Here is a 26719-nt window from a genome sequence, read left to right on the forward strand (position 1 = left end):
AATGGGGAAGAAATCAATACATGCGTCAATGTACAAAGGCCTAAGGTCAAAGCTCCCAACTGGAAGGTGCAGGATTTTATAAGCACTTTAGGAATTCCTTTTAGTAGAATGTTGCCTAGCTGTTACTATTGAGTTTCTAAAGAGGACTTTAGGAGCCCTGATGGTCTGGAATACAATCCTCCAATTTTCCTAAATTCATGCTAGGTTTCTTTTCTTCCTCTTTCCACTGTAATTCGAGTTTATTGACTTCCAATTCTATTCTTCACCCTCCTGAATGAGGGCTTGACCCTCTTTAGCAGAATGAGGGATCTGAGAGAACAGCTTAATCAACAGGCTACAATGTTTGCTCCAATCCCCAGACAATTCACAAAGGCTATCAGGAGAGTAATTTCCATGCTTTCTCAGAACAGGTTTCTTTTCCTGTAACAGTTTCGACAGGCAAAGTGAGGTCACAAGAATACATAAAACAGCTTGGTTAATTTGAAAAGACTGTTCAAATAAGTGGAAGAAATAATACACTTGTATTGCACCCAAGAAGTTCTCATCATGTACAGGTGCTCAGTATAATTTCTTTTGCTAAATTTTAGGTCCATCCACTGTGATACAATCCTTGGTCAACCTCACAAATTCCCCTCAAATTCCTGTCTAGATCTTCAATCAGGATGGAGTTGGCTAAATCACAAGATAATGAACTGCTAATTACTCTTTTCTAAATGGATCCACCTGTTACTTATCACATTATAATATTGTTAGCATCTAGGAGGGGCCCTGTAACCTGAACACTGAGAAGTGGTGCTGTGTAGTTTGGTCATTGTCCAGAACATTTTTCATCTTGGCTGGGCTCCTACTGTGACCTTAGGCCACTTCACAGTTATGACCAGAAACATATAAATGTAATATGATCTTATAATCTTGATTCTGAAAGTCAGTTGGGTAAATTTTTCCTCTTTGTCTTACTGATCAGGGCAACTTAACAAAAAACTGAAAGCATTTTCAGACACTCGTAGAACATGATTTTATCCACAGTTTGCAAGGCTTTTTGTAGATATAAAATTATAAAGTATAATTATATATGTATTATAGGGAAGGAAAATTAATTTTCCCTTACCTTTCTGAGTTCTTTGCTAAGACCTCTGTAATAAAAGACAGATTAACAAAAGAAAAACAAACAAGATTATTAATATGTATACTTCATGTATACATCGGAGACACCCAGGAAAAATGAGTAACTCAAAGATGTGGCTTTAGAATTTAGGATTACATACCAAATTAATAGGGAAAGGGGAGGAGGCATGTAGGTCTTTTAGGGGAGATTAAGTGGCTTTTAGGAAAGATGAATGGGCCTTTAGAAGAATAGATGGGAGGTATGATAGTTTGTGACAAAGTTGTCTGGGTGTGGTGTCCACTTGTAGACTCTTCTCTCATTTTACAAAGTAATACTTCTGAGATTTCCTCTGATGTGTAATATAGTATAATCAATAACTCTTCAGTCTGATTTTCATTCTGTATACTATTATTGTTAGTTATTGACAGATGAATAAAATCAATTTGCCGTTCACTTTCTTGTATCTGGGCACAGCAGAGTGATGTATGTGACGCTACTCAAGTCAAAGGCAAGGGGTTGCTTAAGCCATCATTGATATGGGCATGCAGATGAGTCTGAACCATTTATTAATCTGGGTAAACTATATAAGAAATGGCTAGCTGTACTGATGTGTTCTCATTATTTATTACTTCTATTAATTACTTATATGGAGTTACATATAGACTATAAAATTTCTATGTGGAATCTAGAATGTTAGATCCAAAAAGGACTTTGTAATAAGATCTAGTTCAACCCTTTCCCCTTATAAATGAGAGAACAGATTTTCTCTCATAGTGGATTTTCTCGGTCTGTGTGATGAGACCAAAGAAGGTGGTGACTAATTGAAGTAGTTTTGCTTTGCTTGATGAAAGTAGATAAAAGTGATAAAATGTGGCCAGGATTGTTAAAATTCTCAGTTCTTATGAAAGTACTAGTTTAAAAGGCCCAGGAAGGAAGACATGTGACTCTCTGATTTATCTTTATGACCATAGTACCTGGCCTAGCACAGAGTAAAGGGTAATCAATTTTGTTTAAAAAAAACAATTAGTTGGCCTTAGCATATGTTTATTACTAGGTTTGGATGCAAGTACTATTCAAGAGAATGTTTGAGGAGTGGCCAGGATAGTGGAGTAGGAAGACCCTGAGCTCCCCTCCTCCCCTGAGCACCCTGAAGTTCCAACTGTTTACAGAGCAATTATCAATGAGAATGACCTGAAGGCTAACAGGAAAAAATCTTCTATAATTAAAGATATAAAGAAGATAACAAGAAGATTAGGAGGGGTGGAGATATGATATAGTCGATACCTATACCTCAGTAGACCACCCACAGGCAGGAGGATAATCACAATTGCAGAGGTTCTCCCCAAGGAGCAAGTGTTTCAAGCCCTACACTGGGCTCACCAGACAGTGGGTCCTGCTCTGGGAAGGTAAGCTCCCAGAATGTTTGGTTTTGAAGGCCAGTAAGGCTTATTTGAAGGAGAGCCAGAGGGCTGTCAGAAAAGAGATCCACTCTTAAAGGGTATACACAAAATCTCATATGCTCTGAGCCCCAGGGCAGTAGCAGTACTTTGAAAGGAGCCTGGGTCAGACCCACTTGATCTTGGAGAACCTCCAAAGAGGCAAGATGCAACTTGGACGTCCCCTGGGGACATAGATGCTGGCAGTAGCCATTTTGGGGAGCTCATTTTACCGCGAGGACACTAGTGCTGGCAAGCACCATTTTGGAATTCTCTCTCTGGCTTATTAGTGGTGGGACCTGGTCCCAACCACCAGCTGGTCGAGTGAGGACACAGCCTACTCACTAGCAGGCCTGCTGCTGTAGGAACTCCTGAGCTCTTAACCTCACCCACCAGTGGACCAGCTGAAAACTTGGGACAACCTGCATCCTGGCCCCACTCACCAGTAGGTTGACACCAGATTCAGGGCCCCTGGGCAGTGCAGCCAGAGACCCCAGGATCTGGCTCCACCCACTAGTAGGCTGTCACTAATGCCAGGACCCTGCCTTACCCACCAGTGTGTGGCCATCAACCCTGGGATACCGTGGGCCCTGGCCCACCCACCAGCAGGTTAACACCAGCTCCAGGACACCATATACCCTGCAGGCAACTGTCAGAAAGGCGCCACACCCACCAGCAGGCTGACACTAGCTTGGGGATCCACAGCACCACTGCCATCCACCCTGAGAACCAGCCCTACCAACCAGAGAACAGAGCCAAGACCTGGACTCCTTGGGTCATGCAGCCAGTATTCCAAGACCCAGCTTTGCTCACCAGTGGCCAGCAACCTCTGCACTAGACAAGGCCTGGCAACCAACCAGACTGGGGGCCAGCCATGCCTACCAGTGTGCCCAACATTAGCCAACTCACCACAGCAGAAGGGCTCACACAGCCCATATAGAGAATATTCCCTAGAGCATATAGCTCTAGTGACCAGAGGGGAGTGCACTGCTGGGTCCCATAACACATCTCCTACATGAGGCTGCTTCTCCAAGATCAGGAAAATTAACCAACCAACCATATATACAGAAATAAAAATAGAGAAAGGCAAAATGAGGCAACAAAGGACTGTGTTCCAAACAAAGAACTAAGATAGAACCCCAGAAGAAATAATTAAAGTGAAGAAAAGCAGTTTACTGGACAAAGAGTTCAAAATAATGATCATAAATTTGCTCAAAGAACTCAGAAGATTGGATGAACAGAGTGAGAAGTTAGAAGTTTCTAACAAGAGTTAGAAAATACAAAGAACAACCAAACAGCTGAATAATACAATAACTGAAACAAAAAATACACTAGAAGGAGTCAACAGTATTTTAGATGGTTCAGAGGAACAGATCAGTGAACTGGCAGACAAAGTAGTGGACACCACTTAAGCTGAACAGAAAAAAGAATTTAAAAAGTGAGAACAGTTTAAGAGACATCAAGCACACTAACATCCATATTATAGGGGTCCCATAATGAGAAAAGAGAGAGAAAAGGGTAGACAACATATATGAAGATGCAATAGCTGAAAACTTCCCTAACCTAGGAAAGGAAACACACATCCACATCCAGAAGGCACAGAGAGTACCAAAAAGATCAACCCAAAGAGGACCACACCAAGACACATTATAATTAAAATGGCAAAAATTAAAGCTAAAGGGAGAATATTTAAGTAACAAGGGAAAACCTACAAGTTCCATAGAAGGGAATTCCCATAAAGCTATCAGCTGACTTTTCAGCAGAAATTCTGTGGGCCAGAAGGAAGTGGCATAATATGTTTAAAGTGATGAAAGGGAAAAACCTACAAGGAGTACTCAACCTGGCAAGGTGATTATTCACATTTGAGAGATAAACAGTTTTAGAGACAAGCAACAGCTAAAAGAGTTTACCGTAAAAGTTGCTTTACAAGAAACATTAAAGGAACTCCTCTAAATAGGAAAAAAAAAGCCAGAACTAGGAATATGAAAACTACAAAATGAAAAAAATCTCATTGGTAAAGACAAACATACAGTAAAGGTAGTAGATGAAATACTTATAAAGCTGATATGAAGGCTAAAAGACAAAAATAGCAAAATAATCTATATCCACAATAGGTAGTTAAGGGATACACAAATTAAAATGATGTAAAATATGAAGTAAAAATCATTAAATGCGGCAGGGTGGTAAAAATTCAGGGTTGTTAAAACTCATTTGAATTTAAGAGATCAGCAGTTTAAAATAATCAGATTGATTGATTTAGGTTGTTATATATAAACCTCATGTTAAGCACAAACTAAGAATCCATTATGGATACACACAAGAAAAGGAGAAAGGAGTCCAAGCATAACACTAATGATAGTCATCAAATCACAGGGAAGGAAGCAGAAGACTAAATGAACAAATAAACATAACAAAGCAGAAACAGAGTCATAGATACGGAGAAGAAACAGGTGGTTGCCAGAGGGGTAGAGGGGTTGGGGCCGGGAAGGGAGGAGAGGAATAGGTGAGGGAGATTAAGAGATACAAACTTTCAGTTACAAAATAAATGAGTCACAGGTATAGAATATACACTGTGGGGAATATAGTCAAATAATTATGTAATATCTTTGTATGGTGATAGATAACTAGACTTATCATAGGTGATCATATTGAAAAGCATAGAAATATAAAATCACTATGTTGTGTTACAGGAACTAACATAGCATTGTGGGTCAATTATACTTCAAAAACAAACTCATAGAAAAAGAGATCAGATTTGTGATTACCAGAGGCAGGGGGTGGTGGGAGAGGGAACTGGATGAAGGCAGTTAAAAGAAACAAACTTCCGATTATAAAATACATAAGTCCTAGGGATGTAATGTACAACATAATAAATATAATTAACTCTGCTATATGTTATATATGAAAATTGTTAAGAGGGTAAATCCTAGGAGTTCTCAGCACAAGGAAAAATTTTTTTCTCTTTCTTTAATTTTGTATCTATATGAGAGGATGGATATTCACTAAACTTACTGTGGTAATCATATAAGGATGTATGTAAGTCAAATAATTATGCTGCACACCTTAACCTGATACAGTGCTGTATGTCAATTACATCTCAATTAAACTGGAAAAAAATAAAGGAAAATGTTCTATTTATTATAAATACATACATTCCATTTTAAAAATTAAGATATCATAACAACTATTTGAGATAGAGTTGATTAATTTTTTAATGAGGGTTTTGAATCTCCAAGTGGTTAGAGAATCTGGTAAGATTCATGACTGAATTACAGGCTTACTGGCCAAAATTTGACTGTCAGGAAATTTATTTGTTTTCCAGTATATATCAGGAACTCAAAATGATTTGTATACTACTGTGTAAAAAAATTAATTAATTCATGCATTTAATCCACAGTATGAATGTCCACTTTTTATATTTGAAATTCTGATTGTTCCTTGCTGGTATATAAAAGAACAATTGATTTTTGTGTATTAACCTTACACTTTGTAATCAAGCTATACTCACTTATTACTACTTCCAGGATTTTCTACTCCTCCTGTTCCTGTTCCTTTTCCTCCTCCTCCTTTTTCTATTTGTTGTTGTTCCCCTTCTCTTTTTTCTTTTTCTTCTTCTTCTTGGTGATGACTCTTTGAGATTTTCTACAAAGACAGGCAAGTGCTCTGTGAATAACAAGCTTCATCTTTTCTTTTCAATCTGTATACCTTTTATTTCCTTTTCTTATCTTATTATGCTTGCTAGAACTTCCAAAACAATGTTGAATAGGAGGTGTGAAAGAGAATATCCTTGCCTTGTTCCTGATCTTAGAAAACATCCAGCTTCTCATGGTATGTGTGTTGAAGGTTTTTGTAGATATTCTGTATCAAGCTGAGGAAGTTATACTTTGTTTCTCATTTGTGAAGTAAGAGTTTTTATCCTGAGTGGGTGTTTAATTTTGTCAAATATCTTTCAGTGTCAGTTGATATTACCACATGGTTCGCTTTTGTAGCCTTTTATGTGGTGGGTTACCTTGATTGATTTATGGATGTTGAATCAGCCTTGCATACCTGGAATAAATCACACTTGATAGGGATGCATATTGTTTTCATATGTTGGATTTGATTTAGTAATTCTTTTTCTAAGGTTTTTGCATCTCTTTTCATGAAAGACATTAGCTTCACATTCCTCTCATGTCTTCTTTTTGGTCTCCTCTGTTGATTTTGGGCTTCCCTAAGTACTCCTCCTTAGAGAGAGCTTGTATCTTGCAGCTATTTTAGTTGTAATCAACTATTTTTATAGTAATTTTTATTTTATTTATTTATTTTTGGCTGCCTTGGGTCTTTGTTGCTGTGCGCGGGCTTTCTCTAGTTGCAGCGAGTGGAGGCTACTCTTCATTGCAGTGCATGGGCTTCTCAGTGCGGTGACTTCTCTTGTTGCAGAGCATGGGCTCTAGGTGGGCGGGCTTCAGTAGCTGTGGCACGTGGGCTCAATAGTTGTTGCTCACAGGCTCTAGAGCGCAGGCTCAGTAGTTGTGGTGCACAGGCTTAGTTGCTCCACGGCATGTGGGATCTTCCCAGACCAGGGCTCAAACCTGTGTCCCCTGCATTGGCAGATGGATTCTTAACCACTGGACCACCAGGGAAGCCCATGTAGTAATTTTTATAATCCTGTTTTGTGGTGGTAAGGTATTGGAGAAGGGAAGCATTCTGTAATTTTATGATTAAATGTAGAGATCTGGAATGTGATCTTTACACGTGTTACTCTTATGGTTTAGCTTGTTTATTTTCTCTTTAAGCAAAATAAAAAGGATAGATGATGCTGCATTGATGAGGATGCACTTCTCCATTTGGGATATTCCCTGGAAAGCCTTTACCCTGGAATGTAGGCCTTTTATAGAGAGACATTTCTGGGCATATTTCACAATGAATACTCTTTTGCTACTCCTGCTATATCTATAATATGGTCTTTCTTGGATCTTTACAGTGATAACCTGCAGTGAGAACCTGGTGGGCTTCCTGGAGGTAAAGCTCATGAAAGTATGGGGAACTTTCTGAGCCTGCAATCCCTTAGGAGTTTCTCACTCTCACACTAGTCCATATTCAGCCTCCAGCAATTCATTAAAATTACCATTTAAGTGTATTTACCAATTTATGTCTCCAGTGAGTTCTGCTCTAGGTAAGGAGATCTTGGTTGAGATTCTCTAGATTCATCTATCTTTCCGGGTTTTAGTGTGGCAGTTTACACTGCAAATTTAGTTCTTTAATGGGTCCAAGAACAGTTGTGAGATGTGTGAGATGAAAGAGAGAAACTTAAGGTAACTTTAGGTTTGGGATTTGAGAAACTGGATGAAACTGGGGAAAATTGGGACTGACAATCATCAGCATGGAGAGAAGAATATCAGGGGTGTGTTGTAGACATGTTAATTTGAGATGTCTGTTATACATCCATATGAAGATACTGTGTATGCAATTAAGTATGTAAGTCTGAAATTCAGGGAAGAGGGTAGAGCTGGAAATGCTAATTTAGTAGCCATAAATTTAGAGATAGCTTCAGAAAAAAAAAAAAATCCATGGACGGGCTTCCCTTGTGGTGCAGTGGTTAAGAGTCTGCCTGCCAATGCAGGGGACACAGGTTTGAGCCCTGGTCCGGAAAGATCCCACATGCTGAGGAGCAACTAAGCCTGTGTGCCACAGCTAGTAAGCCTGTGCACCACAACTACTGAGCCTGTGCACCACAACTACTGAGCCTGTGCTCTAGAGCCCGCAAGCCACAACTACTGAAGCCTGCGAGCCTAGAGCCCGTGCTCTGCAACAAGAGAAGCCACCACAATGAGAAGCCCATGCACCACAAAGAAGAGTAGCCCCCGCTCGCCACAGCTAGAGAAAGCTGCGCACAGCAACAAAGAACCAAAGCAGCAAAAAAAAAAAAAAAGAAAAGAAGAGAAAAAATCCATGGAGGAAGTCTTCTTTGATATATACAGAAACAATGTTAAAATAAATCGTGCCTTTCCCTTGAGAGAAAAAAAAGAAAAAGAAGCTCATCACGGTAGCAGAAACATTTAATTTGCAGGAGTCTATACTGTAGAAAAAACGGGAAGTTATAAACCTCAAAGTATAGCTCAGTGCTGGATAAAGGGTTTCAGGAAGGATTTTCTTCCCTTTTATGAGCATGTGCTATCTATCTTCTTCCACAAAGAACATATTCCAGGGAACGTCATTTCTACTCAATTATATTAGAATAGAAGAAGGGGCAAACAAGGAATTGAAATGCATGCACTTTAGAAAAGGCACATAAAGCAGAACAATTTTTAACTTTAAAAGAGCAATTCTCATCTGTGGCGCTAATGTTTATTCAATAATTTCCATTTTTACCTCCTGCAAGACTGAGGTCACCTTATTTGAAAAGATTAGGAAATAAAGGAAAATACAATATCAAGAGACTAAGTATATCTATTGAAACCAAAAGAGGAAAACACAGGGAAATGCAAAAAGGACCTTTAAAAGTCATTTTCTTTCTATGCAGTTTTTTTCTTTTTAATGGAATTCATCCTTTACAAGAGCTCTTTGGTTTGGCCTACATATCTGAATGGTGGTAAAGTAATTCTAAGTTCTAGGAGGTTCAAGTTGCCATAATTTCTGACTTGGTTTTTTGATTTTTCTGCCATGTCTGGAGTTATCTAGATGCTCTAGACCAGCTACTTTTCTTGCCTGTATAATTGTGCTATAGTCCACAGTGGGTCTTGACCAACTTAAGTGAGTTTAAGAAAAGGGAAAAAGATTCTTTCTGATTATGAGAAGTAGTCATAGGAGAAATTCTAATATCTAAGATGCTCAGGATTTGGGGTGTGTGATGAATAAAGGGTCAGTGATCTGAAGAGTTGTAATATTATTTTGCTTCACTCTAAATAATGTGAAATGAGGAAAACCCAATTTTATGGGTATATTTCCTTGTGCTCCCAGCCCTGGAATCTTAAACTGCACAAAGAGAATCAGCCCTGGATATTCACCAGCCCCCTCACCATTTCACCCACATTTCTGCAAAATCCATATACAGTACATATATAGTCAGGAGAGACAAAGGAGAAAATTACAAAGACATGTATGTAGTTTGCCTCACTTCAGTCTAAATGGTGGTCTGTGAGAATAATTTCTGGGAATTAACAGATTTACAGGATTCCTAGGTTGTGGTTCAGAGCCATGCTCTATATAGATCCAGAATCTGTTTTATTCCTTACTTTCTATTTTGTGAATTTTTGTTATTAGAAGCATCCCTTTTGCTTATAGGTTGCTCATGGTAAATTTTTAACTGATTTTACTCTTATTTGTTATTTTTTTTAGATATTAGAATGTTAGATTCTGCGGTTTTGTTTTTTTTTAATCACTCTGCCATGTTTAGTCTTTTTTTCTCTTGCAACTGTCTGTGAAGACAACAGTTGCTGTAAAACAAATGTCAGAAAATAGAAGTCCTTGAAACTGCAATACTGGAAAGTAAGGTGCTGTAGAAGAAAGTATAGTGGCTTTAGAGTCAACCAGGTTTGAATCCCAGACTTTTCTAAATATATGACTGTGTGACTTTGGCAAATAACTGAAACTTTCTGAGCACAAACTTTCTCAAAGTGTTTATAAAACAACCAAATGAATTATGTATGGCATCTAGCGCAGTGATGGAGACATTAAGTTTCAAGAAAATGTAAATACTATATAATTACTATGTAAATACATTATATTTAGCTTTGCCATCATTCTATCATTGTTTTACCATGTGAATAATGAGATGGGGTATTCACCTCACTTTAAAGGTTTAAAAGAACTTCAAACGAACACCAAACTAGAAACTGACATTTTTTTTTAACATCTTTATTGGAGTATAATTGGTTTACAATGGTGTGTTAGTTTCTGCTGTATAACAAAGTGAATCAGCTGTACATATATCCCCATATCTCTTTGCTCTTGCATCTGCCTCCCAACCTCCCTATCCCACCCCTCTAGGTAGACACAAAGCACCTAGCTGATCTCCCTGTGCCATGTGGCTGCTTCCCACTAGCTATCTATTTTACATTTGTTAGTGTATATACTGACATCTATTTTAATAAAGATCAGCTTTCTATTCCTATCAGGTACTTTTCTACACTGCCTCACTTCAACTCAATCTCATCTGTAATTGCAGTTGTAGCTGCAGAGGACATAGTCGATCTAGGCTTTGGCTAATATAGTAACTATGACAGTTGATACATAGTTACCAATCAGTAGAATATTTTCCCTTCAATCCCCACTATTAAGCAAAATTAATCTAATCCCTTATTACATGAGAAGGACAACAGTAAACACTTACTGTCTTGCCCCAGGCTGTGTTACTGTCATGATTTTGGTCATAATATGGTCTACAAGAGGATAACATTAAATTAGTTGGTTCTAGTGATCTGGCAATCTCTTATAGAGAGACGCATGACTGAATTTGGGAGAAAAATACTACGGTAAGTTTAAAGTCCTGCCACATCAAAAAAGTATTTAGGGATTCAGTGTTTTGAAGCATTATCAGGACATTCCCTTAAAGGTAAAGAGCAAGTGCTGCATCTTGAACCTCTACAAAGGAAGCATAATTCTTAGTAGGTTTCTTTGGATTGGGAAATAATAAATACTGTATTTGGGTATACTACTGAAAACCATTAGATGATGCAGAAAGGTATTAGTTTTGAGTGGGACCTAGATCAGCTCCAGAATACAGTATAAGCTGTTCTTGACTTAAAACATATTACTCACAACATCTAAATTACTCACTATCTTGTTACACATATCCATGTTGGATATGGTAGCTTTGTGGAGTCTGTCATGCCTCAAAAGGATTGCAGAGCAAGGCCACATCATTTGTAACAGAAAACTACTTACCATTTGCAGAATAGTTCTCTTGGTGAGCTACTGGACCCTAGTAGCCTTCTGAAGTTCTGGTCATGTTACATTCAACCAAAGCTGCATGTAAAATGTTAGGAAACACAGATACTCTAGGATTTCAGGGCATGCAGTTACAATAACAATTTTTTGTACAATAGAAATTGTCCATTTTGTATTAGACTAAGCAGATAACATGTTAACAAAGATGTTACATGACTAGATAGTGTAGATTCTCATATAACCTGCCTTTTTTTTGCACTGATGCCTTTCCCTTTTCTACATCTTTGTCCTCATAGGGAATTCTCTATGACTGCTTAACAGAAGTGGAAAATATCTTAGACCTAGATAATAGATGGGTTTGCCTGGTATGTTGATATGAGCTAAAAATGGAATATTACACAGTATATACTCTATCAGAGTCACCTTAAAAGATAGCATGAAGGGGCAGATCTTTCCAAAGAGCATTTCTGTTAGCAGTTTATTTGGTCTTTCACGTTGTCTAAGGTAAAGATACACATGGACTCAGGCAGTGGTGAATGGCTTCATTAGTTGGTCATGAGTATAAAATTGGCAAGATTGAAAAATCAATAACAAGGAAGTCTACAAAGAGGAATATGGATAGACCTATGGGAGGGAATAAAAAGCATGTAGATCTTGTGTCTTCTGCAAATTCCCACCACATAGCATCCACTGTATAGAAGTTACTTAAATAATAGGTGGGCATAAAGACAGCTAGTCTGTTTCCTCCTTTACTCCTTGTGCAAAAGTCCCATGAATGCATGGGTCATGATAGCAGGCAGGATTATGTAAGGCTTGGCCCAGATAGCGTAAGCACCCTCTCACTAAGAATGATCTAGGTAATGCCATGACTGATTACTGTGTCTGCTAAGGGCAACTACTGATGATGAACCTTTAATAGGATACCATAGTTTGAGGAGACCAGCCAGCCACATACTGAGAGAAGTTAGTTCCATCAGACTCATTTCACACTGGAGGCAACAGGCATTCCTCTTTTGGCAATTTACTTAACTTCTGTACCTCTGCTTGTACTACTTTTTAAGGCCTTACGGATTTTTTTATTTGCCAACAAGGGATACTAAAACATCTTCCATACCTAGGGACTCATTTTATGGTAAGTGAGGTATAACGATGAGTTAGTGATCATAGGCTCTACCTATTATCTCATATCCTGTGTCATCAGGAAAAAAAAAAAAGGCCTAACAGAACAATATAGTGAACTATTAAGAGCTTTGTTAAACTATCTTAGAAACAGCACCCACAGTATGGTAAACTACATGTACCAAGCCAGTAGCCAACATAATGGGTCTGTTTCCTTAGTGTCTAGAACAACAGGTAAAGGAACAAAACGCTTGAAGTAAGTTTGGTTCTTTCTAGCATTACTTCCAGAAACTTACTGGAGAATTTATGCTTCCTATCTTGTGAATTTATGCTCTGCTGGATTAGAGGCTCTGTGTTCCAGCAGGTGACAGATTCTTCCAACAGGAGACAGTGAGATTTTCATTAAACCTGGAGTTATAAGTACTGTCTGGTTATTATGAAGTCCTCACGCCAGTGGGTTTGTGGGATAATCCAAACTAAGGCATACTTTTTATTTAGTATAGTGTCAAAAATATATGTCTTCTTGAAAATGTTCATGTTTCAAGAAGGCTTACAGTGTCAGGTCACATTAAAATATGTTGCAATTTCCATAATCAGACTTTAAGTATCCACACAATAAAATTTTTTTGAAGTCATCACACACATAATAAAAGTGTAACAAATAACTGATCAAATTGAAGAATGTATTTTGTTTTATCACTGATAAAAGATGGCACTAGATGTAAGTGGAAGATTTAGTTAATTTAATATTAGTTAAGTAAGACAGTTTTCATCTTATTTAGATGGTGTTATGTTGTTATTATTCACAATTCTATGGCATAACACATTTTGCCAGCAAAATCTCTTGCTATTCTAATGATATAAACCTAAATTAGTGACTTTCCAACATTCTCACTATAACTCACAGCAGAAAATACACTTTATGTCTTTAAAACACACAGAGACACACACACACACACACACACACACACACACACACACACACATGATAAATTTCTTCAAGTAGTCCTTACCTTTTCTACTTTGCAACTGGCAGCAGAAATCTGGATAGACTATGAGATTAAATTCAACTATCCAGTCAGTGACTTCCTTTCTAGTACTGAGTCTAAAACTGTGGAACAGAATGCCCTGCTCTCCCCCCTTTCCCCATGAAGAGGAATTTCATATTAGTCATAAGATATAGGGGAGCCATTCTAGAGACGTGTTGCCTTCATTTCCAAAGACATATGTAGCTCGTTTGTGGAAAAATTAAATAACTTCTCCCCTGAGGATATAACTTTTTAACGCCTGTGCCCCCTGTGTTAGGGTTCTCCAGAGAAACAGAATCAATAAGAATTTGCTCATACGATTATGGAGGTTGAGGAGTCCCACAAGATGCCTTTAAGCTGGAGAACCAGGAAAGCTAGTGGTATAGTTCAGTTTGAGTCTGAAAGCCTAAGAGCTAGGGGAGCTGATATCTGAAGGCAGGAGAAGATGGACGTCCCAGCTCAAGCAAAAAGAGTAAATTTAGTTCCTCTTGAAGTGATATGACACAATGTGGTATTTGTGGCATACAACATGAACAAGCCTTCTTTCTCTACGTTCTACCATGCCTTGTATTAAAGAAAGCAAATATTCCTTGCATAAAATAATTCTCTGACAGCCATGCAAAGCAGATTTTCTTCACCTCCTCTTCTGACAATTCATTTGCAAGTCAACAAATGGATTTAGTCTGGTGATAGATAAAAGGACATGCTTTCCTTCTATATTGCTTTCCTCCTCTCTAAGATTTTATATTTAATTATACATTTATTGAGTCTTTTATTTCATTTGAAAGGCAATGGGTAGATGCCATAAATCCTAATCAAATTAAAATTATGCTACAATATAATTAAACCAGTTTGAAAATTGTTGCCTCTAGAAGACATTTTTGTGTAATGGGAGCAGTAATCAATATTCTGAATATGAACACCCCAAAAGAGGTGAATTACTATTATTTTGACAAAGCATTCTTTTATTCATAGGACCCTCATTAATCACCTAGCAAACAATGTCACTGACAATTTAATAAGAATGCTTAATAGATATTTAGGTAGAAATTATTAAATCATTTATATGCTTTTTGTGTACACTATGCTAATTTCACAAGGTAGCTGAATGTCTATGAAAAGAATGTCTTTATATTTTAAAATTCAGCTACTTTTATTATGAGTCTTTCATCAGTGACCCATTTGTAGTGTACATAGATCAGGCTGGTGTATTAATGTCTCTTTTAACTAATTTTGGGGCAAATGAATTATCAAATTCCCTGTTTAGCCACATCTCCCCCAGAGAAGGTGCATGCACATTTAAATTTACCTCCTGCAAATCCCTCTAACCTAAAACTCACAAGTACATGCAAGTATACGTAATTTTCTAGCATAGTTTTGTGTTTGCATTTAATTTTCTACCCTCAAACTATTTTTTGCATTTTTATCTTTCCAAATAAAATACATTTAGAGAGATAAAATATATTTACCATTCCTTAATTTTCACGTGGTTATCTGTATATTAAATGGTAGCTATTATGTATTAGATAATAAATGTATATTGAATAGATTATTCAGGCAGTAAATGTGAAAGAACTGGATGCTTTTATTTATTTGCTCAGTCCCAAAATTCATTGATATTAGCTTAAAAATTTTCCCCATATCAGCTGCCAAAAAAGAATAAAAGAAAAGGAAAAAAGACAATTTATCAACTCTGAATCAGTATTTATGTAATTATTTTTGTTTTTAGTCTGCAAGCATTAACCCAAATGTGTTCAAAAGTTACTTGGATAAGCCCCACCTCTTATTTTGGTTAATTTTTGGTTAATTATTCATGTACTATTCTAAGTATGTAAATAATTTATATGGTTTTAAAAGATAGCAATGTACCACAATGTACACACTCTTGCCCCACTCTTTTTTTCTCAATTTCTGCCACTCTCCATTTGCCTATCCAGTAGGTAATCTCATTAACTTCTGATTTTTATTCCTGTGTGTCTATGTATGTACGTATTTTCCCTCCTTGTTTGCATGCAAAGAGCATCGTATAGATATTCCTTTCACTTTGCATATTTCACTTAACAATACAGCCTGTAAATCATGCCATGTCAGCTCTTAAGGATCTTCTTTCTTGCTTTACAGCAGGACAGTACTCCATTATATGGGTGTACCAAATCTTTTTAAGCTGCTCTCCTATATATGAGCATTTAAGGTGCTCACAACAGGTTGAAATTATAAACTTTACTGCTATGAATAACTTTGTGCAGATGTGTTTTTATATTATTGGAGTTACATCTTCATGGTAAATTTCTAGATGAGGGTGAGAAGCTAAGTCCATATGTATATTTATTAGGTAATGCAAAACGTCCCTTAAAAGGGTTTTCAAATTTCTATTACCACCAGAAATGTATGAGAGTGCTTTTTTCCCTCAGCTTCAAAAACAGGGTTTTTTAAACCATTTTTTAATTGAAATATAGTTAATTTACAATGTTGTGTTAGTTTCAGGTGTACAGCAAAGTGATCCAGTTGTGCACATATATATATTCTTTTTCATATTTTTTCCATTATAGGTTATTACAAGATATTGAATATCGTTCCCTGTGCTATACAGTAGGTCCTTGTTGTTTATTTTATATATAGGAGTGTGTATATGTTAATCCCCAAATCCTAGCTTATCTCCCCTGTCCTCCCCCTGCCCCCCACTATCTCCTTTGGCAAACATAAGTTTGTTTTCAATGTCTATGGGTCTTATTTTGTAAATAAGTTTATTTGTATCATTTTTTAATTTCCACATGTAAGTGATATCATATGATATTTGTCTTTCTCTGACTTCACTTAATATGATAATCTTTATGTCCATCTATGTTGCTGCAAATGGCATTATTTTATTCTTTTATGGCTGAGTAATACTCCATTGTGTGTATGTATATACATATATATATGTGTATATATATATATATATATATATATATACACCATATCTTTATCCATTCATCTGTCTATGGGTATTTAGGTTGCTTCCATGTCTTGGCTATTGGAAATAGCACTGCTCTGAACATTGGGGTGTATGTATCTTTTCAATTTAGAGTTTTCTCCAGATATATGCCCAGGAGTGGGATTGCTGGATCATATGGAAACTCTATTTTCAGTTGTTTTGGGGAAACTACATACTGTTCTCAATGGTGGCTGCACCACTTTACATTCCCACCAACAGTGTAGAAGGGTTCCTTTTTCCCCGCACCCTCTCCAGCATTTATTATTTGTAGACTTTTGGTGATGGCCATTTTGACTGGTGAGGTGATACCTCACTGTAGTTTTGACTTGCATTTCTCTAATAATCAGTGATATTAAGCATCTTTTCATGTGCCTGTTGGCCATCTGTATGCCTTCTTTGAGAAATTTTTATTTAGGTCTTCTGCCCATTTTTGGAGTGGGTTGTTTGTATTTTTGATATTGAGCTGTATGAACTGTTGGTATATTTTGGAAATTAATCCCTTGTTGGTAGTGTTGTTTGCAAATATTTTCTCCTGTTAAGTAGTTTTGTTTGTTTGTTTGTTTATTTTGCTTATTGTTTTGTTTCCTTTTCTGTGCAAAAGGCTTTAAGTTTACTTAGGTCCCATTTGTTAATTTTTGTTTTTATTTCCTTTGTTTTAGGAGAGGGATCCAAAAAAACATCGTTGTGATTCATGTCAAAGAAGGTTCTGCATTTTCCTCTAGGAGTTTTATAGTATCTGGTCTTACATTTAGTTATTTAGCCCATTTTGAGTTTACTTTGTATATGGTGTTAGAGAGTGTTCAAATTTCATTCTCTTATGTAGCTGACTAGTTTTCCCAGCACCATTTATTGAAGAGACTATCTTTTCTCCATTGTATATTCTTGCCTCCTTTGCTGTAGATTAACTGACCATAAGTGCATGGGTTTATTTCTGGGCTTTCTATACTGTTCCATTGATCTATATGTCTGTTTTTGTGATAGTACCAAAGTGTTTTGATTACTGTAGTTTCGTAGTATAGTCTGAAGTCAGGGGGTGTGAGTCCTTCAGCTCTGTTCTTCCTTCTCAAAATTGCTTGGGCTATTGAGGGTCTTTTGTGTTTCCATACAAATTTTAAAAGTTTTTGTTCTAGCTGTGTGAAAAATGCCATTGGTAATTTGATAGGGTTGTATTCAATCTGTAGATTGCCTTGAGTAGTATGGTCATTTTAACAATATTCGTTCTTCCAATCCAGTAACACAGCATATCTTTCCATCTGTTTGGGTTGTCTTCAGTTTCTTTCACTGGTGTTTTTTTTTTTTGGCCGTGCTGCACAGCTTGCAGAATCTTAGTTCCCTGACCAGGGAACCCAGGTCATGGCAGTGAAAGGGCCAAGTCCTAACCACTGGACTGCTGAGGAATTCCCTCATTGGTGTCCTGGAGGTTTTGGACTGCAAGTCTTTTGTCTCCTTAGGTAGGTTTATTCCTAAGTATTTTATTCTTTTTAATGTGATGGTAGATGGGATTGTTCCCTTAATTTTTCTTTCTGAGAGTTCATTGTTGGTGTATAGCAATGCAACAGATTTCTGTGTATTAATTTTGTATCCAGCAACTTTACTGAATTAATTGATGAGCTCTAGTAGTTTTCTGGTAGTGTCTTTAGGATTTTCTATGTATAGTATCATGTCATCTGCAAACATTGACAGTTTTCTTCTTTTCCAAGTTGGATTCCTTTTATTTCTTTTTCTTCTCTTTTTGCTGTGGTTAGGACTTCCAAAACTATGTTGAATAAAAGTGGTGAGAGTGGACATCCTTGTCTTTTTCCTGATCTTAGAGGAAATGCTTTCAGCTTTTCACCACTGAGTATGATGTTAGTTGTGGGTTTGTCATATATGGCTTTTATCATGTTGAGGTAAGTTCACTCATTGCCCACCTTCTGAAGAGTTTTTATCAGAAGTGGATGTTTAATTTTAACAAAAGCTTTTTCTGCACCTATTGAGATGATCATATGTTTTTATTCTTCATTTTGTTAATGTGGTGTATCACATTGTTTGATTTGTGGATATTGAAAACTCCTTACCTCCTTGGGATAAATCCCACTTGATTATGGTGTATGAGCTTTATAATGTGTTATTGGAGTCCCTTTGCTAGTATTTTGTTAACGATTTTTGCATCTACATTCATCAGTGATATTGTCCTGTAATATCATTTTTTTGTGTGTGAAATCCTTGTCTGGTTTTGATATCAGTGTGATGGTGGCCTCATAGGATCAGAAGTATAGGTGTTAACTCTTCTCTAAATGTTAAGCCATCTGGTCCTGGACTTTTGTTTTTGGACGTTTTTAAATTACTGATTCAATTTCATTACTGATAAGTGGTCTGCTCGTATTTTCTATTTCTTTCTGGTTCAGTCTTGGGAGATTGCACCTTTCTATGAATTTGTCCATTTCTTCTAGGTGGTCTATTTTATTGGCATACAGTTGCTTACAGTAGTCTCTTATAGTCCTATGTATTTCTGTGGTGTTGGTCATAACTTCTCCTTTTTCATTTCTAATTTTATTGATTTGGGTCTTCTCCCCGTTTTCCTTGATAAGCCTGGCTAAAGGTTTATCAATTTTGTTTATCTTCTCAAAGAACCAGCTTTTAGTTTCATTGATCTTTGCTATTGTTTTCTTCGTCTCTATTTCATTTAGTTCTGTTCTGATCTTTACGATTTCTTTCCTTCCACTTAATTTGGGATTTGTTTGTTCTTCTTTCTCTAGTTGCTTTAGGTGTAAGGTTAGGTTTTTCTTGTTTCCTGAGGTAAGCATGTATTGCTATAAACTTCCTTCTTAGAACTTTAGAACTGCTTTTGCTGCGTCCCATAGGCTTTGGATCATCATGTTTTTATTTTCATTTGTCTCTAGGTGTTTTTTAAATTTCCTCTTTGATTTCTTCAGTGATCCACTGGTTGTTTAGTAGCATATTGTTTAGCCTCCATGTGTTTGTGTTTTTTGCAGTTTTTATTCTTCTAGTTGATTTCTAGCCTCATAATGTTGAGGTCGTAAAAGATGCTTGATATGATTTCAGTTTTCTTAAATTTGCTGAGGCTTGTTTTGTGGCCCAGCAGGTGATCTATCCTGGAGAATGTTCCATGTGCACTTGAAAAAAATGTGTATTCTGCTGCTTTCGGATGGAATGCTCTATAAATATCAAGTCCATCCTGTCTAATTTGTTATTTAAGGCCTGTGTTTCCTTATTGATTTTCTGTCTGGATGATCTGTCCTTTGATGTAAATGAGGTGTTAAAAATCCCCCATTATTACTGTATTACCATCAATTTCCCCTTTTATGTCTGTTAACATGTGCTTTATGTATTGGGGTGCTCCTATGTTGGCTGCATATATATTTACAATTGTTATGTCATCTTCTTGGATTGATCCTTTGATCATTATGTAGTGTCCTCCTTTGTCTCTTGTAACAGTCTTTATATTTTAAAGTCTATTTTGTCTGATGTGAGTATTGCTACTTTGGCTTTCTTTTGATTTCCATTTGCATTGGAATAGCTTTTTCCATCCCCTCACTTTCAGTCGGTATGTGTCTTAGATCTGAAGCGAGTCTCTTGTAGGCAGCATATGTACAGGTCCTGTTTTTGTTTCCATTCATCCAGTCTATGTCTTCTGGTTGGAGCATTTAGTCCATTTACATTTAAGGTAATTATTGATATATGTGTTCCTATTGTCATTTTGTTAGTTCTTTTGCATTGGTTTCTGTAGGTCTTATTTTCCCCTTTTTTCTTTTGTTTTCTTCTGTTACGATCTGATGACTATCCTTAGTGTTATGTATGGATTCCTTTTTCTTTTTTATGTGTATATCTATTATAGATTTTTGTTTTGCAGTTACCATGAGGTTTTTGTATATCAGTCTCTCTCTATATATATATGTACTTATTTTAAATTGCTGATCTTTTAATTTCAAATGCATTTTAGATACCCTGCATTTGTACTCCTCCCCTCATGATTACTGTATTTGATATTATATTTTACATAAAATTGCTTTGTGTATCCCTTAACTGCATATTGTGGGTACAAATGATTTTACTACTTTTGTCTTACAACCTCCTTACTAGCTTTGTATGTGGATGATTTCCTAACCTTATTTTATGTTTGCCTTTACCAGTGAGGTTTTCCATTTCATAATTTTCTTGTTTCTAGTTATGGCCTTTTCTTTGCCATCTGGAAAAGCATTCCACCTAGCATTTTTGTAAAGTTGGTTTGGCACTCCTGAATTCTTTTAGCTTTTGCTTGTCTGTAACGTTTTTGATTTCTCCATCAAATCTAAATGAGTGCCTTGCTGGGTAGAGTATTCCTGTTTTAGGTTTTTCTTTTTCAGTACTTTAAGTATATTGTACTACTCCCTTCTGGCCTGTAGAGTTTCTGCTGAAAAACCAGCTGACAGCTTTTTGGAAGTTCCCTTGTATGTAACTTGTTGCTTTTCCCTTGATGCTTTTGATATTATCTTTAATTTTTGTCATTTTGTTTACAATGTGTCTTGGTGTGTTCCTCTGTGGGTTAATCCTGTATGGGACTCTCTGTGCTTCCTGGACTTGGGTGACTGTTTCCTTTCCCAGGTTAGGGAATTTTTCAGCTATTATCTCTTCAAATATTTTCTCAGGCCCTTTCTCTCTCTCTTCTTTTTTGGGCCTATTATAATGTGAGTATTCACATGCTTGATGTTGTCCCAGCGGTCTCTTAAACTGTCCTCATTTCTTTTCGTGCTTTCTTCTTTATTCTGTTCAGCAGCAGTGATTTCCACTATTCTGTCTTCCAGCTCACTTGATCCATTCTCCTGGCTCATTTAATCTATTATTGATTCCTTCTAGTGTGCTTTTCATTTCAGTTATTATATTCTCCAGTTCTGTTTGGTTGTTCTTTATATTTTCTAATTCTTAGTTTAAGGCTTCTAATTTATTATTCTCTGCAATCGAAGCCTGCTGACATTCAAAGCCAAATGCTCTAGGGACTTCTCTTCCTGGTGCCAGACCCCTGGGCTGGGATCCTGATGTGAGGCTCAGAACTCTCACTTCTGAGGGAGAACCTCTGAATATAATTCTCCAGTTTGGATGTCACCCACCACGGGGTGTGGGATTAGCTTATATCCTGAGTCTGCCTCTCCTGCCATTCTCTTTTTGTTCCTTCTTTATGTCTTTAGTTGTAGAAGTTCTTATTTGGTAGATTTCAGTCTTTTGCAGAGATGGTTATTCTGCAGATTGTTGTGATTTTGGTGTAATAGTGAGAGGAGGTGATCTTAGGGCCCTTTTGCTCCGCCATGTTAGCCACTCTCCTAGGTAACTATTGATAGGCTCAACATGGCATCACAACCCAACCTTCTCACCAGCAGTAACTGCTTTGAGAATCTTTTTCTTCCTTTGTGCTTAGTTGAGTTTTACTTGCTCATAGGTCACCAGTGCAGAGGCCTCGCACCCAACAGTTCAGACCCAAGTTCCTAATGCAAAAATGGTTGCACCCAACACCTCAGCTTGGGGTCCCTGTCTTACCAACAGTTTTAATCATTTTTATTTTTTAACTGATTATAGAAATGGGAAGTGATATCTCTGTAATTGAAATTTGCATTTTCTACTTGTGTGATTGAACATCTTTTCATATGTTTAGGCCATATTTATATATTTTTGTGAATCATCTGTTTACCTTTCTAACCTATTTTTCCATTTCAAACCTGTTAACTTTTTAAAAAGTTAAAAGTTTTATTGACCTATAAATCACATATAAAAATCACCCATTTAAAGTGTATAAAAGAGAGGTTTTTAGTATTTCACAGAGTTATGTAACCATCACTATAATCAATTTTAGAGTATTTTCATTACCTCAGGAAGAAACTCTGTACTCATTAGTAGTCTTTCCCTATTTACCCTGAACCTCCCATCCCTCACCTCGGTGAGACCCTAGGTCACTATTAATATACTTTTATTTCTATGGATTCGCCCTTTCTAGATATTTCATGTAATTGGAATTTTATAATATGTGTCTTTTGTCACCTGTTTCTTCCACTTAGCATACTGTTTACAAGGTTCATCTACATTGTATCATATATCAATACTTTTTTATTGCCAAATAATATTCTATCATATGGCTGTACAACATTTTGTTTATTCATTCATCAGTTGATCAGTGCTTGAGCTGTTTCCACATTTTAGCTGTTATGAATAATGCTGCTATTAACATTCATGTATTAATTTTTTTGTGGATGTATATTTTCTTTTGTGGGAGGTATATACTTATAAATGTCATTGCTGAATTGTATGATAATTCTAACTTTTTGAGGAATTTCCAAACTGTTTTTCAAAGTGGCTGCGCCATTTTACATTCCCACCAGCCATGTATGAGGGTTTCAATTTCTCAACACTTGCGCCACCACTTACTCTTGTTATTTTTTTATTATAGACATCATATTGGGTATGCAGTGGTATGTCACTGTGGTTTTTATTTGAATTTTGCTTATGTCCAGTGGTGCTGAACATCTTTTCACGTTGATCATTTGTATATCTTTTTTAGAGAAATGTCTTTTCAGATCCTTTGCCCATTTAAAAAAATTAATAGACTTTAATTTTTAGAGCTTTTTTGATTTCACAGCAAAATTGAGAGGAAGATAGAGAGATTTCCCATATAGTCCCTGCCTTCACACATGTTAGTGTCCCCTAGTCAGCATCCCACATCATATTTTGTTACATTTGTTATGATCAATGAACCTACATTGATACATAATCACAAAAAGTCTATGGTTTACAGTAGGGTTTACTTTTGGCAAATGTATAGTGACATGTACCCACACTTATAGTATCATATAGAGTAATTTCACTGCCCTAAAAAATTTGGTGTCCTCTGCCTGTTCATCCCTCTTTTTCCCCTAACCATTGATAACCACTGATATTTTACTGTCTCCATAGTTTTTCTTTTTCCAGACAGTCATATATAGGCATACCTATTTTATTGCACATCACAGATATTGTGTCTTTTACAGACTAAAGGTTTGTGGCAACCCTGCATTGTAAATGATAGCAATTTTTGGCAACAGAATTTTTTTGTTTTGTTTATGATTTTTTTGTTTTGTTTTGATTTTCCATTTTTATTGAGATATAATTAACATACAGCACTGTATAAGTTTCAGGTGTACAGCATAACGATTTGACTTACATATGTCATGAAAAGATTATCACAATAAGTTTAGTGAACATCCATCATCTCATATAGATACAAAATTAAATAAAAAGAAAAAAGTTTTCCTTGTGATGAGAACTCTTAGCATTTACCCTCTTAACAATTTTCATGTATAACATACAGCAGTGTTAATTGTATTTATCATGTTGTACGTTACATCCCTAGTACTTATTTATAACTAGAAGTTTGTACCTTTTGACAACCTTCATCCCCCTCCCCCTCCCACTACCCCCTCCCTCTGTTAACCACAAATCTGATCTCTTTTTCTATGAGTTTGATTGTTTTTGAAGTATAATTGACCAACAGCACTATGTTAGCTCTCGTTATATAATGTAGTGATTTAGTATTTCTGTACAGTGTTAAATGATCAACATGATAAGTCTAGTTATGAAATGTACATCACTGTACAAAGATATTATTTAAGTTACTGACTATATTCCCCACGTTGTACTTTCAGATTCATATATTTTGCAACTGGAACTTTGTACCTCTTAATCTCCCTCACGTTTTTTTTTTTCTTCCCTCCACCCTCCTCCCCTATGGTAACCACCTGTTTGTTCTTTGTCTATAACTCTGTTTCTTTTTTGTAATGTTTCATCATCTGTTTTATTTTTAGATTATATATAAGTGAAATAATATAGTATTTGTCTTTTTCTGTCTGACTTATTTCACTTAGCAAAATACTCTTTAGGTTTATCCATGTCATTGCAAATGGCAAGATTTCAGTCTTTTTTATGCCTAGCAGTGTGTGTGTGTACACAATGGAATATTACTAGTCATAAAAATACATCATATCTTATTTACCCATTTATCTATTGATGAGCACTAGGGTTACTTCCATATCTTGGCTATTATAAATAATGCTGCAGTGAACATAGGGGCTCATATATCTTTTCTAATTAGTGTTTTTGATTTCTTCAGGTAAATATCCAGGAGTGGAATTGCTGGGTCATGGGGTAGTTATGTTTTTAATTTTTTTGAGGAATCTCCATACTGTTTTCCATAGTGACTGACCCAATTTACATTCCCAACAATAGTGTGCAAAGGTTCCCTTTTCTCCATATCCTCACCAGCACATGTTATTTGTTGTCTTTTTAATGTTAGCCATCCTCACAGGTGTGAGGTGATATCTCACTGCAGTTTTATTCGCATTTCCTTGATGATTAATGATGTTGACCATCGTTTCATGGGCTTGTAGTTCATCTGTATCTCTTCTTTGGAAAAAATGTCTATTCAGCAGATCCTCTGCTCATTTTTAAATTGGGTTACTTGTTTTGTTTGATGTCAGGTTGTCTGAGTTCTTTGTATATTTTAGATATTAACCAGTAGTATTATGTCATCTACAAACAGTGACAGTTTTACTTCTTTTCCAGGTTGGATTCCTTTCATTTCTTTTTCTTATCTGATTGCTGTGACTAGGACTTCAAATACTATGTTAAATAAAAGTGGCTAGAGTAGGCATTCTTATCTTATTACTGGTCTTAAAGGAAATGCTTTCTGCTTTTCACCAATGAGTATGATGTTAGCTATGGTTTTATCATATATGCCTTTTATTATGTTGAAATATGTTCCCACTATACCCACTTTGATGGGAGCTTTTGTCAGAAATGGATGTTGATTTTTGTCAAAAAGCTTTTCTTGCATTCATTGAGATGATTGTATGATTTTTATTCTTCAGTTTGTTAATGTGGTGAATCACATAGATTGATCTGTGGATATTAAACCATCCTTGTATCCCCGGGATAAACCCCTCTTGTCCATAGTGTATGATTCTTACACTGTATTGTTGAGTTTCATTTACTAATATTTTATAGAGGATTTTTGCATCTATATTCATCAATGATATTGGCCTGTACTTTGCTTTTTTTGTGTTATCTTTGATTTTAGTATCAGTATGATACTGGCCTCATAGAATGCTTTCAGAAGTGTTCCTTCCCCTGCATTTTATGGGAATAGTTTCAGAAGGATAAATGTTAATAACTCTTTTATATGTTTGGTAGAATTCACCTGTGAAGCCATCTGGTCCTGTACTTCTGTTTGTTGGGAGTTGTTTTATTACTGATTCAGTTTAATTACTGGTAATTAGTCTATTCATATTTTCTCTTTCTTCCAGGTTCAGTTTGGGGAGATTATACATTTCTAGGAATTTGTTCATTTCTTCTGTGTGTCATTTTATTGGTGTATAATTGTACGTAATAATCTCTTATGATCCTTTGTATTTCTTTGGTGTTGATTGTAACTTCTCCTGTATCATTTCTGACATTATTGATTTGGGTCCTCTCTTTTTTTTCATCATGAATCTGGCTAAAGCTCTATCAATTTTGTTTATCTTTTCGAAGAACCAGCTCTTAGTTTCATTAGTCTTTTCTATTGTTTTTACTCTCTGTTTATCTCTCTCTGTTCTTTATGATTTCTTTCCTTCTACTACCTTTGAGTATTGTTTGTTCCCCCTCTTCTAGTTCCTTTAGGTGTAAGATCAGGTTGTTTATTTGATATTTTTCACGTTTCCTGAGGTAAGCTTGTATCGCTATAAACTTCTCTTATACGTCTAATTTTGCTGCCTCTCATAGATTTTGGATCATTTTGGTTTTGTTTTCTCTCATGTCCAGGTAGTTTTTGATTTCTTCTTTGAGTTTTTCCATGACCCACTGGCTGTTTAGTAGCATACTGGTTGGCCTCATGTTTGTGTTTTTTGCAATTTTTTTCTTATAGTTGTATTCTGTTCTCACAGCACTGTAATCAGAAAAAATGCTTGATAGGATTTTAATTTTCTTAAACTTACTGAAACTTGTTTTGCGGCCTAACCTGTGATATTATCTTGGAGAATGTTCAATGTGCACATGTATTCTGCTGCTTTTAGATGGAATGTTCTATATGTATCAACTTCATTTGGTCTATTATTTCATTTAAGGCCAATGTTTCCTTATTGATTTTTGTTTGGATCATCTGTCCACTGATGTAAGTGGGGTGTTAAAGTCCCCTCTATTATTGTGTTACTGT

Source organism: Delphinapterus leucas, chromosome 16 (assembly GCF_059928025.1).
Source record: "Delphinapterus leucas isolate spDelLeu-1000000601 "Yukka" chromosome 16, BTC_Dleu_Yukka2, whole genome shotgun sequence".
In the NCBI taxonomy this organism is placed as follows: domain Eukaryota; kingdom Metazoa; phylum Chordata; class Mammalia; order Artiodactyla; family Monodontidae; genus Delphinapterus; species Delphinapterus leucas.